This window comes from Anomalospiza imberbis, chromosome 4 (assembly GCF_031753505.1).
Source record: "Anomalospiza imberbis isolate Cuckoo-Finch-1a 21T00152 chromosome 4, ASM3175350v1, whole genome shotgun sequence".
Lineage (NCBI taxonomy): Eukaryota > Metazoa > Chordata > Aves > Passeriformes > Viduidae > Anomalospiza > Anomalospiza imberbis.
Window position 1 is genome coordinate 19501390 of NC_089684.1, and position 17618 is coordinate 19519007.

Here is a 17618-nt window from a genome sequence, read left to right on the forward strand (position 1 = left end):
TGGGTGTTCTGATGGACCAGAAACAGCATGGGCGGAAAATGAGGGTGTGTTTTCAGAGGAAAGGTTATGATGACACTTAAGAGTGACATCTGGTTTACCCAAGAATAAGTGCCAATAAACACCTTCAGATGGAGAATTGATCACAGGCCTCAGCAATCATGCTGGAGACATGTGAAATTTATTGTAGGCCTCCCTGTTATTTACCTCACTAGAAGAAGCACAGTGCTAAAAAGGAAGAACAAACAAACAAACCAGCCCACCAGCTCATGAGGATGTCAAAAAAACTGAAGCAGGAGATGAAGGCGGCAAGACCTCATTCAGTGTGGTGCCACAGCTGGCGTGGTGGAGACATTGGTCTGGGCTCACAGCTCACATCTCTGACTCTATGTGTCTGAGTCAGTGGAGGCCTGGGAACATTATCTCCCATCTTTTGATACTTATTTATTCGATTTGTACTGGAACAGCAAAGAACAAAGGCAAGGCAAACCAGGTCTCTTGCAAAGTTTACTAATCAAGTGTGGTTGGATGGCATTTCCAGGACTCAGAATTCAGCTTAGATGGGTTGTTAATTAATTTCCTTGCTGAATTTGGCCAAAGCTTTCCTTGGTGGTGTGCTCATCAGCAGGAGCCCATACTGCAGCTACAAGTAAGAAGTTGCACAGATGTGTTCTAAAAATGAAGTTCCTAATGGAGAAGTTGAATAAACTGACCCGAAACATAGTCATCAGTGCTTCTGAAGGAGTGTTTAAGCAGTGGCAAAAGCAAGGATATTTTTTCATGTTGGCTCTATTATAAGCAAAGGAAAAGTTTTAGAACAGTAAAAAAAGTGGACAAGTATCCTGGTTTCAGCTGGGATAGAATTAATTTTCTCCCTAGCATCTGGTACACTACTGTGGCTTGTATTTAGGACAAGAATAATGTCGATAACACACTGATGTTTTAGTTGTTGCTGAGCAGTGGTTAAACTAAATCAAGAACTTTTCAGCTTCTCATACATCCCTGCCAGTTGGGGGTGCATAAGAATTTGGGAGGGGATACAGCCAAGACAGCTGACCCAAGGGACATTCCATACCATACGGCACCATGCTGAACAATAAAACTGTGGGGAGTTAGCTGAGATGTGCCAATTGCTGCTCGGGGACAGACTGGCAATCAGTCAGCAGGTGGTGACCAATTGCATTGTGAATCACTTGTCTTGGATATTCTTTAAACATTATTATAATTTTCCCTTCCTTTTCCACCCCATTAAGCTGTTTTTTATGTCAATCCATGAGTTTTATTTCCAAAATGGAAGTATCAGACACGTCACTCAAAAATTCCCAACTTTTCTGTGCTTCAAAAAAGAAGTTTGCACTGCAGCATGTCTATTTTTTCTGGAGTTAGAACAAATCAATGGTTTATCATGACACTCTTCATTCATCTTAGCAATGCCACCTGAACGAGCATGGCCAGAGAGCTCATTAAACAGGCTATCCTGGAAGCATTTTCCTAAAGAAATCTGGACAGGTGGAAAAGAAATTTAATGCACCAAAGTTTTTTAAAAAGCAAAGCATTTGCTGCATGCTAGGACAGAGATTTTTGATTTGATTTTTGATTGAAATATTATCCACAAGGAGGGTTCAGACATTGAGCCTTGATAGATAGTCACAATAACTCTAATAAAGCAGTGGGTGTTGACACTACCAAAGTTTACATATCAATTTATGACAGTGTGATGTTTCAGTATAGTATTGCTTAGTAGCAATTAGTTTTATTTGGAGTGATTAGGTGTACAGTTACTTACAGAGGCCCAGGGTGTTAGCAACCATTCAGAGTTTGCTTGCAAATTTCTGCTTTGAAAAGCCTTTGAGTAATACAGATGTTTCTTGCAATCCAAAATATAGAGGACAAAAAAATCATGGAAGCAATGCTTGCAATAAAAATTGTCAGACAGACTAGAATTAATGAGATAAGGCCAAGTTATCAAAAAACAAATTACCTAAATGTCAGTGCTCTGTCAATTTAGCAAAGAGGAATTAGTTTCAGCCAGAGCTACAGCACTGACACACCTCCCCCTGAAAAGCATTTCTGGGTCACATGCAGAGAGAAGGTCAGCTACAGATAGACAAACATAAGGTTTCTCCTCCTTCTTCTCCTATGCATAGAATCCTTCTATCCTGACATCCTGATCTGTTGGGAGAAAAATCACATGCCCATCCAGATATGGCTCTGTTTGTGCAAACAGACCAAAGCTCTGAGCTCACAGGGACTGCACAAATCCAACGGAGTCTCTGCTAATGCAGTGGATCCTGATCACCACTCCAGACTGGATCCTATCCAAAAACCCCTCAGCATAACAGCAGCAGCATTACAATAATGTTGTCAGTTGTACAAAGAGGGCTGCACATTCTCCTGTGGAGAACACTAAATCTCATATAAAACCCAGTTCCCGAAGACAGGAGGTGTTTTAACCATCCCATTAATAAAATCTTAAGTATCAATTTGCTCAGGTGCCAGTGATGCTGAAAGTAATGTGAATATAAACTGTCAAAATTTTAACATCCCATATGACTATGAGATACTTTACCAGTTACAAAGTGCATTTTGATGGATGTGCATCTGCTTCCGGAGGAGAGACACTTCTCTTAGTTAAACAAGGCATGAATTAATAAGATTAACATGGTGCTACTCCAGTAATATTTGCCCTTGTATACCACTCATGGATAGTATACAGCATGTGATATACTCTAGTTCTCTGCATGTTAATTCCAGGTCACAGTTTAATTAGTCCATACATAACATATTTGAGAGATGTCTATTTCTGATGTATTTGCTTTTGTGTTGGGGTTTTAATTCATGAATCATTTCCCACATCTCTGTTCTGGGCATGAGAAAACTGTTTTGGCCCTAGCAAAGGCACAACAGCCTTCAGAAATCCCTTGCCTGTGATGAGAAGCAAGAGTGCCATGGTCTGCTGCCTTACATTCCCTTCTCCTCAAATCATTCTTTGAAGTTTCAGTCAGTCTGTGTTGTGTGACTACACATAGACACTGATGCCTAGTGATTTTGGCTATTTCTTTTCCTCATTTTCAAGTCAAAATTGTTTCCAACACAATCTTTGTACCACAGCTGAAGAGTGGCTGATGAATTTCCTGTGAAAATAAGACCTAGTGTGTTATACAGAAAATTGTAAGCAGTGACACTGAAGCTTTAAAATGTTTTACAGAGAATATTTTCAAGGAGCAATCTGCAAGGTCCTCAGAATGAGCCACAAAATACTCACAGATATAAAAAATAGTATCGTACTGATCTCCCTTCTATAATTTATATAATTTTTCTTGTAGAAGACATGATCTCCTGACTCTGTAGTAATTAGGATTAATATTTTTAATTATTCAAATTACTATTATTTGTTCTTAGAAACAAAACTTATTTAAAGTAATAATATTTTAATTACTTACTCATAAACAGATCTGTAATACTGTGAAATATTTGTATCAATGCTTCTAATAATTAAGGAATTTCTGACTAAATTAAAGTTACCAAAACCGAATCCATTAAGTACAATCAAAGACACCAAGAAAACAAAAATCTGAAGAGTCTGAGAGCATGACATCAAAAAGAGATGTATATCCATATAATTATTCAACACCGAATGTTAATCCAATTAATAAAAGCACTAAGTGTTTAAAGTAATCTGGCTAGCACAAAAAAATCACTTTGCTACGATAATCACACGCTCAGACTAATTGTGCACCTGATTCTACAATAAACTCACAGCTTAAAACATTAAGCAGAGGGTTAAGACACTGATACTGAAGGTGATAGGACACAATTATATGTTCACTGTGTTTTAGACAGGTTTTTGTGAAACATCAATGCTAACTGGATCTACAGCAATCCAAGAGTCAGACTGACCATGCTCATTGGATACACACTCTTTTTTTCTCTTAATACTACAATTTGCATACACATTGTACTTGATGGGGCTATAGGGGAAAAAAGAAACAGAACAAATAATTGATGAAATATATACATACCTTGGGCTCATTTAGTTTCTTTAATATTAAGTTAGTCAATCACTACTTTTCTGCATTTTTGTGGTCACTGGTGCTGTTTCTCAGACTGACAGTGTTGTTTTTAACACAACCTGTGCCTTGAAAAGGTCTGTGGAAAAAAACAAGCCATCTAGATTTCTGGAGATGTTCTATCCCTCCTCACGATAATAAGTTGCCTCTGAGGACACCCTGTAAATCACGTATCTCTAATTATAAACCCTAGCTTTGCTGTTTCCAGATCCTTCCATATTGCCTTTGTTCCAAACAAGTGCCACCTGTTTCCAATAGCAAAATACCTTATTAGTCAATTGCTATCAATTAACCTTCAGAAACCACACACTGCATTACAAAAGGATTATGAATGTAGATCAGATCACAGTCCATCACAGGGAGGGAATTAGGTGTATACATAATCAAAGTCCATTACACCATATACTGTGTGTAAATTACCACAGCAGGGCAGCATCAATGTTTCCACTATATCTCAAAAACCCTTGGTGCATACTAATACTCGGAGCTTCTCTTGCAATGAAGGGACCTAGAAGTAGTTAGCAGTCTGACTAAGACCCCTGATATTAGAATCTTACAGAATTTTATTCTCCTGTCTTTTATCCACACTTCATATCAGAACAAATGTGTTTCTTGTGCCCAAAGAGAAATATCCTTCCCCACACACAAAACTAATCTGTTAATGAAAAGTATTTACATTAACACAAAATATTATGAACCTGAGATCACAGACCTATTTTGCTACACAAATTAACCCAAATTTGCGTTGCATACCAAGCATGAAGAATCCTTAGCTTTCTCCTTAGTTCCTATGTTTTCCTTATTTTCAGATGCTACATATTCTTTTTGTTCTTGTGTCTGGTAAATCAACATACAGGCCTGAGTTGATTGTCCATTCTAATTCCAGTGTCATAACACTGCTTTTTCAGCAGCAGTGACGTCAGCTGACAATTAAAAACATAACAACTTACTGTTGAGAACTGGCAAGGGATGTACTCTGTGATCTGACACTCCTTCATTTCTAAAATGCTGCCTCGGCTCTTAAGCTTCATGATCCCTGTTAACACCAATACAAATTGAGAAGCTGAACTCAGATGTAATGATTGCAAGCTCTTAGAGATCACAGCCCTGCTACCAGACACCAAACTGAATGGACTGCAGAAACAAGTCATAGCAAAAATGTTATTAACTGTTCCCAGTAGTCACTGCTTTGAGATACAGATTAACCCAAATACGTTCTCTCTATCTGAACCCTTGTGATAAAACAACATGCATGTGAAAAATCATCCTTTTTCTGCAGCTCAAGATTTTTGTGTCACCCATTGTATTTCTTGCTCCTGACATTGCCATGTTTCCTCAGCTATTTGCAGTGTTGGTTGATCTAAAGAAAAGTGAAAATCAAATGTGGTACCCTAAGATAATTTTAAAGTAATAGGTTTTCTGTACTGTAACAGGGCTGGTTTTTTTGGTTTTTTCTTTTTTTTTTTAATTAACAGGTTTTCTGTACCAATGAAATTTCTGTTTAAAGACTATCCCAGACACCTGGAAGCCAGGGACACAGGGCACTGAAGCCAGTGTGGCCTAGGTCTGTCCTACTTTCAAGAACCCTTACAAGTGTTTTGAGGCAATACCAGCTGCTTATATGAGAATTGGTCTTGTAAAGAGCCATGACCTAGGGTACTTATCTAAGATGAACGAACCTCAGGATTATGAGTTGGGCATCTTAGAGTGGAAATGTGGCTACTTTCTCACATGTAGTTTCATCTCTTCATCTTCAAAAGCAAAACCAAACTGCATCATTGGACCTGATCCTGACAGAATTAAGGCTAACACATTTTTCCATCCCACCACACACATGTGGCTTCTACAGTTGTAATTTATGTGTAAGTGTACAAGTGTATGGAGAAAAATGAACCTCATTATCACAGTTACCATGCTGACTAAAACCCACATGAACATGAGCCTGCAGAAGGAAAAAGTCAGCAAGAGGAAAACATTATTTCTTAAGGTTCAGTTTCATTTAATTGAAGCATTTTTTGTTTCTGAAGAGAGAAGCAAAAATGAAGTTTGAAGACCTAATATATGAATGCCTTTTGTAAGATTAAGTGGAGATAATACAGTGTTCTCTATTTAATCTTAATTCTTGCTGTCTTTCTGGTATAGCACAAATGAGAAATTGAAATTTTTGTGAAATAGCCACGTGCTGAAATTGTAGCACTGTTTAACTGATAGAAGAGTTGCGAGTTGCATAATTTTCCGCTCGCTCTTCCTACAAGGTTTTTCATGTCTCTTCCTAACAGGAGCTGGACAAATAAGATTAAAGACATGCAGTGACCACTCAGACTATGGATTTTGGCTCATACTTTCAAACCATTCAGTAGAGGGAAAACACCCCAAAACATATTTTTCAACTCTCTGGTGTTTTTCAGCTTTGTTTTTTCACCCTGGGCACCTCCATCTCTATTCTGGTCCTTCCCATGAGTGGCTGAATGGAGGCTGGTGCTTGCACAGCTCCTGACACGCTACATCCCAGTTGCAGAGTTTTCTCATGGCAGTGCTGAACACACTTGTGTCAGTAAATGTGCTGCAGAGGTGCATGACTGGAAACGAAACTATGGGTGTGGAGAACAGAACACACATTGTGGAGGCTGCTGTTCAGCAGAGTTATTTCCCATGCCCCAGCTGATGTCCCTGTGATATGTAAACAATGCCCACCAAGAAGCAGCAGAGAGATATCCTTGCTGTTGAAGTCAGAGATAAAATTCCCCCCCATACTGGGGATGGGAATCACTTCCAGACTAGGAATCCAGGTGTACTTAATTAGACTGTCATTTGCCATTGCCAGCTGGCTAAACCGTTTTCCCAGATCTTCATTTGCAATTCTCAGCACTGTAAATGATGGAAGAGCTCTGTACTCAGCCACTTGATTAAAAGCTAGCCATAGCAGACCTACAGGAATAGATGACTAATAATGAAGCAAGTGACGTACGTAAAACTAACTCAAATGTCAGGTAGTGATGCGTGTTATGCAATGTATACACAGCTAGCCTTCGGCCTGCAAAGATATCGTACAGAAAACCTTTCTTCCAAAATCCCAGGATTTGATGCACTTCCCATTGTCTTCACACATGAGTACTTTGGCATTTACATCCCAAAAGTGTGAGTGACAACAGAACATATACTGGGGCCTGTCCAATAATCCTGATAGAAGCTCTGAAAATAAATCTCCAAATATGCAATGCTCTAGCACATTGTTCAGTCATACAGACATTAGAACTTTATTCCAGTATTAAAGCTGTTAACTTACTTTGGACATACCCTTTTCTATAACCAGTCCCTGTTAAATTATTTCACTAGTCCCTTGCTCAAAGCATTCATGTGTCTATTACTCATAATTATTTAAATGTGCTCCCTTTTTGCCCTTTTCTTTCCACTAAGACAGCTATAATTATGAAGCTGTTTCTTGCCCTGCACATCCTTGCATCAGCAAGAGCAGTGGACCTCCATCAGGCTATGCTGTTAATCTTACCCATAATGACAGAACTTGTAATATTATGAAATCAAATCTATTTTACAGCTTCAGGGTTAGTTGTAACAGTGACAGCTCCTGTGAGATGAGATTAATAGATCTTTTACAAAACATGTAGAGCATTTGATCTGATAAGATTTTCTGGTAGTTTTAATGTTCTCCACATCTTGATTTTTTTTTTGTAACTACTATATTCCAGACAGAGGTGCAAAAAATGTTAGTTTTTATACTGATGCCTGGAAAAAAAAATTCCCTGCACTATCTTTTTAAAATTTTTTGTCTATTTTTTTTTAACTACACAGAGGCTTCAAGAGTCATTATGAAGGTTTCTGTTTTAATTCTTTTTAAGTCTGGTCTACAACATTAAATGCCTTTTATAGATTTCCTGACAGCTTAATGACTTGGACTTGTAAAATTTTTTTTTCTTTATTAGCAATGCTGAAAAAACCTCAACAGCACCGCTTCTAACAGAGCAACAAACAAAAAAGCCCACCCCACCTAAATGGGATTGGACATAAGGAATTTTGTAAATCAGAATTTAATATGCTTGTTTTCAGTGGCAGGCAGCTTTAAGAACTAATTACACGTAACTTAAGTACATTGAAATTGCCACTGTGACTTAGGTTTATGGGGTGTGATACAAATAAAAGACCAGCCTGGATTTTGAGCAGAATCATTCTAGGCAGCAGATCTGAATCTCTGAACTCTGGGGGATTTAGATGTAGGCTGACATTTGTGGCTTTGGTACCTCTCCACAAGATTTCATAAACCCTGAATATCAAACCAAATTTCCTCAGAAACTGGAGTTGCTCTGATCTACTTCATGGAGGCAGTAAGCGAGTTATGTTCAACAAGTGGTTTACTGAAGTTCAGTGAAGGATTTTAAAATTAGAAAAGATCACCCTAGATGTTAAAAAAAAAAAAAAAAGTTTATGATTGCACAAGCAAGAAAGCCTGTGGTTTATAGAGGGCAAAGTTGCATGCAAGCATTACAAGCTGGTGTGAGAAAACTAATTTTAGATATCATGCACTTTCTTTTACTGAAATCCTTCAGTGAGACTTTTAGTATTTCATAATCTGAACTAACAATATCCAGAGACTCTTAGCTTTACCAGAACTTTTCATAGCTGTTGTATTTGAAAACATGACTGTTAGTGCACTGATGCAAGCAATCCTTTTGATTCTGTTTCCTAGGACTATTCTCTTAATCAGCATAATAATATTATCAGATTGGTTATTATTCATCCCATGAAAATCCTATTGATTTCACTGGGGTAGTGTAAGACTTTGAACATTTACAGATGCTGGATTATACTCCTGGCAGCTTCTTATGGATCTCTTGTATCCTCCTCTAGTTTCCACCCTCCAGGGAGCTTTCCTCAGTAGACCCACATCCTCCATAATGGTTTCACCCAGTGGTCTTTGCTCTACCCATTAGAGCCCAGGGATCCTTTGGGATAGGCATGAGGCCAAAAAGCAATCAAAGGTCGTTCTAACATCTATTACTGGAAATTGTGCCTTGTTATGTTGAAGAGTCAATTAGCTGTCAGATATGCAATTAAAGCAACCTGTGTTGTGTCTCATTAAATCAGATATGAAACAAAGAATAACTTTTTTTTTTTTTTTAAGACAAAGATTATCCTGGTCTCAGTAACACCTGAGCAGCTTCCATGAATAAAATTTATCCTGAAGCTATTTAGGATAATATTTCCAAACTATTATGTGTCCTTTGACTCATTAACTTAAATAAGCGCTGAGTGGCTGAATCCTTGCGTACTGCTTAGAAATTTGGGATAACAGGAAACAAATATCTCTATGAAAATATAGCATTGCATGTATTTTAATTGCTCTATTAGCACTTTTTCATCAAGACAGTCCTAGAACACAGGAATAAAATAGGTAATCCCTGAGAGGAGTGAAGGACAACGTCTTGTACGAGTGCAGCACAAGCAGTCAGCAGAAACAGTCAAAGCTGTTCAGCCATCAGTGCATCTGACTAACGGTTTGAAGATGGAAACAGATATGGGAATAAAACATATATGAAATTCTGAATTTTTACAAATTTCATAGGACCTTGAACAAAATATCTGAATCCTTCTTGAAGACAATTCTCTACTTCTGGAATACTACTTATTTGAAACAGCTTGTTTCCACTGACTACAGTCTCCAGCAGATGTAAGACCTAGTAAAGAAGCAGGTATGAAGAACTGGGAATACTGTCAGAGGATGTGGAAGAAACATAATACGACAAATTATGATTTAAGTTAAAAAAAAAAAAATATTGTAAATATGGATCTGCACTATGATTCCCTCTGTCTTTTAGTTATAAAAAATTGGTAGTGGGAAGACACCTAGAAGTCTCTTGAGCCTCCCAGATACTTCAGGCAGTATCTGGTTATTGGCTTGACATGCCCCAGATAGCTGATAAGGACTGAAAACAAACAACACAGTAACAGCAAGTAATTAAACATGGCTAACTGCACTTGTTTAGTCCCTTTTTTTATTGTGGATGTCTATTTTAAAGCCTTTTCACCATATTAGTTGTAAATGTTCACATATTCTAGAGCCAAGAAATCTGCCAGGGCTGAAAGGGTCCAAGCAGTCACAGAAGTGTCAATGAGACAGTACATTTTCAAGTCTTCTTTTGACCCATATATATTTCAGTATTACCTGGATTTGGGCATTAATGAAAATCTGTCATAAAAGGCAGCTTATCAAGAAGAAAACATAAACCAAAGCCATGGATCTGGGAGTGAGCCATAGTTTATGGAGTATGGCTACATGAGGTTTGAGCACCACATCCCTCTTCTATGCCTCAAGGATTAATTTAGACTAATTTAGCTCCTGCTGTGCTCAGAGGGGCACAAGGTTGCTCCTGATGTGCTCATTTAATGCTATGAATTAGGATTTATCTTGCGTGTACCTTGCAGCTCCTCGTTGCTTCCAGGGAAGATGCAGCAGTAGGATGCAAGACCTGTTGCTATCTTCCCACCAGAGGATATACAAAAGACACCTGGGATAGTCTCACCCATTGGAAGACACAGAAATGCAACTTTCGGAGGTCTTTTGCTGCACTGACAGGAATCCTCAATCTGACAGTCACATTAAGAGAGCTGTAAATACATGATATAATAATCTGGCTTTTCTATGGGTAACTCAAGTCTCACTACTGTTACAATTGACTTTGTTACCTGCTGATGGTTTACACTGCAAGTGCCATGTAAAACAATGCTCAGGTCACTTGGATCAACACTTTTCTCTATTTTTAGCTTTAGCCACCCTATTGAGCAAAATGTTTATGACAGGCCCCTGGGCAAGTAAAATGTATCAGTTTATGGTAAATCTGCATAGAATCACACCAAAGATGAACACAGTGCTTTGGTGACCTTTTAACAGGATTGGCTAAGTCAAATACGTGGGTCATCTGTGGACAGGGATCAATGACAGGGCTTTCTAACATGCCCAGTGCATGGGGCCACAGCAGTTTCCTGGGATCCCTGTTTTGAGGAGCAAGACAGGACATTTTAGGTCTTGAAATGAATGCAGCAAAATAAGAAAAATGGTGTGTGGGGGGGAGGTATTATTCCAAGCCATTGCAGGACTTGTTTGTTAAGTACTGTGCTGACAATCTCATGGGCAGAGATTTGGGCTGTGAAGCTGCTCAAGAGCAGTGTATTATCTAGGGGATTGGGAAACATGGTGTTACACAAGTGTTCCCAAACCCCAGGTGCAATTCAGATTGATTTCTTTATTTTAAATAATAAGCATAGTTAACTTTTTACATTGTGGGACTTTGGTTACTACTGTTCTTGGAGGTAAACACTGGAATTTCATTAAAGACAATTACAGGACAAAACTCTTCCTCCCAAGCTGAATAGGACCGGTAAAGAGTGAAAATATTAATCTTGCATTTCCACTCTTGCTTGTGAACAGTGGAAGCTGCTTTTGCCCCTCCAGCCCAAATGTACAGCTACCCATCTACACTGAGGTTTTGTGAGAGTCATAGAAGGATTAAAACTGTGTGAAACCCCTCAGCATACCCCTTGTATCCTTTCCAAAATGTGTTTCACTTCTGTATGTTTCCAGTCATACTGAAATCAAACAACTCTTTAGCTCCCTTAGAAGGACAAATTCAGTGAGAAATCCAGCTCAGTTTTAAGGCTGAAGATTTAGTCAGACATTCAGATGAGCTTAATTCAATTTATACTGCATGTAATTTAGCTATAATATTTCTTCTTCTTTTTATCTCAATCTTATATGATGTCAAGAAAAATGTACAAGACACCTAGGCAGACTCTAATGATGTGTTCCTCTTGCCTGCGACCTCTGCTAGTATGGAGTCTCTCACAAGTTATTACTTTGTTTAACAGGTGAATGAGTTTCTTGTGTACCCTTGGTACGTCATTACGTTATTTACAACCTTGTACAACTTGGGTTTCTTAAATCGAAATATCTTAGTAAACTGTGCAGCTGTCTCCGTATAACCTCAGCATAATCTTCAGATTAGGAGAGAAATGAAAAATCAGGAAGCAAACTGTCCTTCATTTGCTAAAAGTGGGCCTTTCACTACTAAGATTGTAACTTTTAATTAGGCGAGAAATAAATATATAAGAGTTGGACAGACTATAAAACTGTGATTACCTTTTTAAATTACTGCTAACAAGCAAATTAGCTGCAGCACAGAATAGCAGCAGATCAATAGGAACAGTAAAACTGAAAAGATTTTGCTGATCGCGTATGTCTTTGGATGCAAACTGTAAAAGAGGTCCCTGCAGGCTTCCCAATGATAACCTACAGACGAATGAGACACAAAGGGTATTGAGCTCAAAGATGCTTCAATTTCCCTAGGTAGTGAGCGCTCGTCCTATCAAACCACCTATTAGTCACAAACTCATACAGCCAAGAACTCTCAGGCCTCTTGAGATCTCCTGTCATCTTGAAAAAGGTAATACCAATGAGAGGCACTAGTTCCTCTTGAAGCATGTTCAGTTTATTGTTTTTCAATGGCTCAAGCAATTTATGATGGTGATGCTGCCAAGATGTATAAATAAGTTTGCACAGCCACTCTTTAGCAAGGATCTGGAAGTTCATTGCAAATTAGTTAATTCAGAGAATCAAAACAATAAGTGGGCAGAAATATTTTAAAATCACAATATTTTGCCACAAAACAAAAAATCCTCTTCTTTCATTTTTCTGCTATAAAAGTTATTGGCTGATTTACCATAGCAATGGCTTATTTATAAATGTTAAGCAAGATTGTTTCAAAAATAATTATAATTTTGCTGCATCCAACTTTGCTACAGCACACTTTTAGTTCTTTCTGAAAATGCTGTGTAATGTAGCTATGTTTTCTAAATATGTCCATTCCTCAATATTTAATACCAAGGTTTGTATTTGAGAAGTGGAAAATGTTGCTTTGAGATACCTGAAAATAGGTTTTTTATTTTTTTTTTACTCACAGTACACTGTACCCAAAATAATGCCAACAGAGAAAATACTTGTTTAGCTATCCAATGCAGTTAATATTTTTTCAAGAGGTATGTTTGCATCTTTGCATATGTATACAATTTAGGCTTTATACAAACCACAACAACAGGTTTATCTTTGAGTAAGTTAAGTACACACAACACAAAATACCCTCTGTCAATATGTTTGCTTATCAGGAAAGTAATAAACAGGCTTAGGAAATCTTTCAGATAGGATATTAACTGCAATTAAGACTGAATTAGTTATATGGTTTACTGTCAGAAACTGCACAAACAGCGTCATCATTTTAGAGTGTTGTACTGGCCTTGTTTTGCAGCCTTCGTGTTATTCTCTACAGGCTGAAAGGAAGGAATAAGGCAGATATTAATTTTAAAAAATAATATTTCTACTACTCTAATTAATCTCATTTATTTTTTAATTTACAACCCTCCTGCTTATTATTAGGCTATGAATTAGTCAGAATATGTTTTAAGTGGCTTTTCTATCAGTTGTCTTTCCTTGTACAATGTACAAGGAAGATATGAACATATCATCAATTAAAAGCCCAATCAGCACTTACAACTCCTTTTGATTACCTTATTTGAGTTGTCTGTTGTGTTCCAGGATGTGAAAAAGACTAAATGCTTTCAGGTTCACCATATACATTCAAATATAGGTGATTTCCTGTATACAGCTTTTAGACAATTCATCATTCCAGTATTGGAACCTGGGCAGATGGGAATGCTATAGGAAAAAAAAAAAGTACTGCATGGTCATATATTTAAAGATACAATACTTCTGGTAGCACAACAGTAAAACTTAATTCTGCCATTTGTTACATATTGACCACTTGCTTTTGCAAACAAAACAGAGCTTATATGTATTTGCATGTTTCTGTGGTTTAAAACCACTGACGCTACGGTAGGGCAGCTGCAGGAAGGAGACAGTAATTTTTAAAAAAAAGATACCCTGTCTTTAAGCTGCCCATTTGGACAAATCAAGAAATTACTTGAGTCGATTGAGCCCCTCTTTTACTCTGGGTAAGGTTCCTATCCTGTGCAGAGCTGATGTGGACAAGATGGGGCTGTTCCTGATGGGATCAACTCTGCCGCCACGCTACCAGCCAGGTGGTGGTGGAGCAGCATTCCCAGCAAGAGATGCTGCAGGGCCAGCCGACACAGCAGGCAGGCTGTGGAGTTAAACTCAAGACACTGCTCTGGGGGTAACTCCCCAAGTGTCCACAGACCCCATGGACCAGAGGAGTGCCCTTAAAGTGTGGTCAGACTTCACAGAGCCTGTTAAAATTCACAGTGAAGGGAGAGGTGGATGAAATAGAAGAGTGTAAAATGTCCTGCAGATATGAAAAATGCTGACTAGGTCTCAGTCAGTGGGGCAAATAATAATTGTGATTCAGAGGTTGGTATTGCCTCCATGGCAATATTCAAGGTATGCTTCAATTCATTTTTAATATAAATATCTGTGTTACGCTGTGAGCTTGTGGTTTCATATTCCCAAGAGTGAGACTGGGGAAGAAATACCTGTAAAGGTGACTACAGGGCTTAATTTTTAAGTCCCTAAAGCCTGGGAGCTTTAGGCATGGGCTTGAGCCATATGTTTTATTTATTTTAGGAAGGGTCCTCTAGACATATTATTGAACCAGCCTTGGTTACTGTTATTGATATCTGACATAAGGTTATACTTAATCATCAACATTTAGTACCACTGCTATGAGGAATCTGAAAAATTCAGTCTGACCAGCCTATCTACCATTACGGGAAATCCTTTCCAGACCCCAACAGCCAACTGCATAAATAAAGCACACAGCAAAATATCAAAGAAATGAATAAGCTGTCATATAAACAAGCTAGCAAAAAAACCACTAGCATGTAAAGTAGGAGAAACCAGATCTATGGCATGAGAATGAGACATGTGAATCAGGACAGCAAATGCTCTTTCTTACAAGAAATCTGACAATGGAGGGGCAGGCAGAGCATGTGAATTGGAGGCTCTGACTACCTCTTTGTAGTCACACAGTAGAAACAATAAGCAGTACCTTTTTAAAAACAATAAAGAAGCAAATATGTGGTTGTAGTATAGGACTTGGAATTGTGTGGAAGAATAGTCCATAAGTCCTTTTCTTGTCCATAATTTTGTGGAGGGAGTTTTTGGCTATTTCTGTCTTAGACCCATGCATTGACCATTCAGCAAGCAGATTTTTGTTTTTCAAAGCTATTTAGGTGCAGATTTCAAGAGCAAATACTGCCATGGACTTAAATGTTCTGACCTATACTTTCCAGTGAGGGAGATGTCATGGAAAACCCTCATGCTCTGTAGCCAGCTGAATATTGTATTCTGCTTTTTCATCCCTTCAGGGGTGGCAACTACACACATCTTTTTAAACATGAACAGACCAGTTCACCAGTTCACAACTCTACACCACTTGTGACAATTATTCTTTTTTTCTGTTATACTGGATTCACATTTCCAATGTCAAGGAATTTTACATTGCTGGAGAGCAAGTTATCCTCATCTCAGGTCAGCAGTTGAAAGAGAGTTACCTAAAAGTGTGAAACTGAGTTGTGTCCACGCTGTTTACTTCAGAAAAGCACTTTGTCCAGTGAGCTCAGGCCAGCCTGGTATGTACTCACCTCAAACATATGGGTCCCAAAGTAGCCCTTTTCCCATATCTGTATTAAATACCACTACTCTTACGGCTTCAGTGTTGCTTAATCTGCTTTCCAGTTGAGACTCAAAGGACATTTCAGATTTTCTGAGGGTATGAGAGAAATAGAAATTATGAAGATCATGTACACCACAGTCACACACACAAAAAAATAAATTATCAGACCATTAACAGAGGTTTTAACCAGAGTGTAATCATCAAATTTTCCCACAAGCCAAGTCTTTACTATGTATTTTCATGAGCCTTGTATCTTAGGCATGTAGCTGTAAAGACAGGAGGTTTTTGTCTTAGTTTTTCACCACTAATATTGATACATTTTTATTATTACAGTAAAAAAAGAATCCACAAAATGTCTAAAGAAATCCACATTGAAGTGTTTTCTAAGAAATTAGTGGGAAAATCTGTCAATGTAAAGTTATGGTGCCACTGAATGTGGTTTTAAAAATAAAAGAATCTACCAGATTTATGTTATTGCTTATGTGTACTTTACTTTTCTTCCAAAAGGAAATTAACTCTTTCAAGGAATAAGTTTCACAAAAGTAATTTCTTTTCTTCTCACACAGAAAAATGTTTGATTTGGGAATAAAAAATGAGTTATTTGACCTGGTGCGATAGATCGCATCTGACTCACCATACCACATACATTACAATTAAACTCGAATCTCTGCAAAAAGGGGGAAATACCTGTTTAATCATGCTCCTGCATGATGACCTCCTTATTTTATTTCCAGGAGGAGCCAGTGGCAAGAGCTACATGGCATTGCAAAGAGATTGAGAACAAAAGTTGTTTCCTTCATTCTTCCATCAAGTTTTATGTTCTACTTCACTTTGTTCTACTTCACTAAGTTTTATGTTCTACTTCAAACCTCTAATTCAAATTCCCAAATACCAATCTGATTTCCTAATGATAGTGAAGAGCCTAAATAAGCTTCAAAAGCACATTCTGAGTATTTGATTTTCATTCTTACCTCATCTGAAATTTCTAAACTCAGTTCAAGACCATTATGTGCAAAGATAGGGTGCAAACAGGTTGATGAAGTTGTTGATGAGTCAGTTATGGAGAAGAGGGATTCAGGTGGAAATTAATATAGGTTGTACAGACAGAAATGAAAAGGCAAAAATGTGGGGACAATAACAAGTATTGATAAAATAATAACTTTTTGAAGGATTGAATTATTTTGTTATTATTTTCTATTTCAACACTGAGATAAAATAGGGAAGAGAATACTCTCTCTACCCTTTTCAGGATCAGTTCTTATGGCTGTGGTAGACTACAACTACCTATATCTGTTGACCTGTTTAACCATCCCAGTTGGAAGCCATGGAATATCACAATTTACAGAAACAAACTGAGAACATCACAGAAATTACTAAGTTTGATTTGAACCACTTAGCACGGGCCCCTGCACTATGTACCTCAGCCACCCACAAGAGTCATAAGAGCAAGGACTTCAGTATCACCTGCTCACACAACCTGCCTGCTTTGCAATAGATTAATATCCTTGCAGAGTCATAAACAGGGTCAGGTAAGTGATTTTCTACACATGTTGTAAAACCTGTGCATTGCAACTGTACTCAGCAAGATGTCACCAATTGTGCAGCTTTCGATCCAGTTGATCCTGAGCAATTCGCCTGACCTTCTAGATTTGTGGCTCCTCTGCACCTGGTTCTTTTTTTATCACTTCATTTTTTTATTTTGGTTGTCCTCTTTGGCAGGAGCCTTTTCATCCCTTTTCTCAGCTTTCTGTGGAGAGCCTGGACAGGGCAATCCTTGAATTTCCTCTATTTTGCACTTTTACTTGGGTGTTGGAAACACATGACTGTAAGGACTTGCCTTTTGATCTGTGTACAGCAATTAGTCAGACAAGTTCCTGACCCATAAGTTCTCTCTGAT

General features: G+C 38.0%; 1 long non-coding RNA gene across 1 annotated transcript; it reads right to left on the reverse strand.

The window, feature by feature from the left end:
* Positions 1-4063: 4063 nt before the first annotated feature.
* On the reverse strand, positions 4064-15857 carry LOC137473367 (uncharacterized). The gene is made up of 5 exons (XR_010998729.1): positions 15690-15857; positions 13638-13785; positions 12217-12366; positions 5018-5103; positions 4064-4312 (listed from the first exon to the last, which is right to left on the reverse strand). It is a non-coding gene; the product is annotated as an uncharacterized lncRNA (long non-coding RNA).
* Between the last annotated feature and the right edge of the window lie 1761 nt (positions 15858-17618).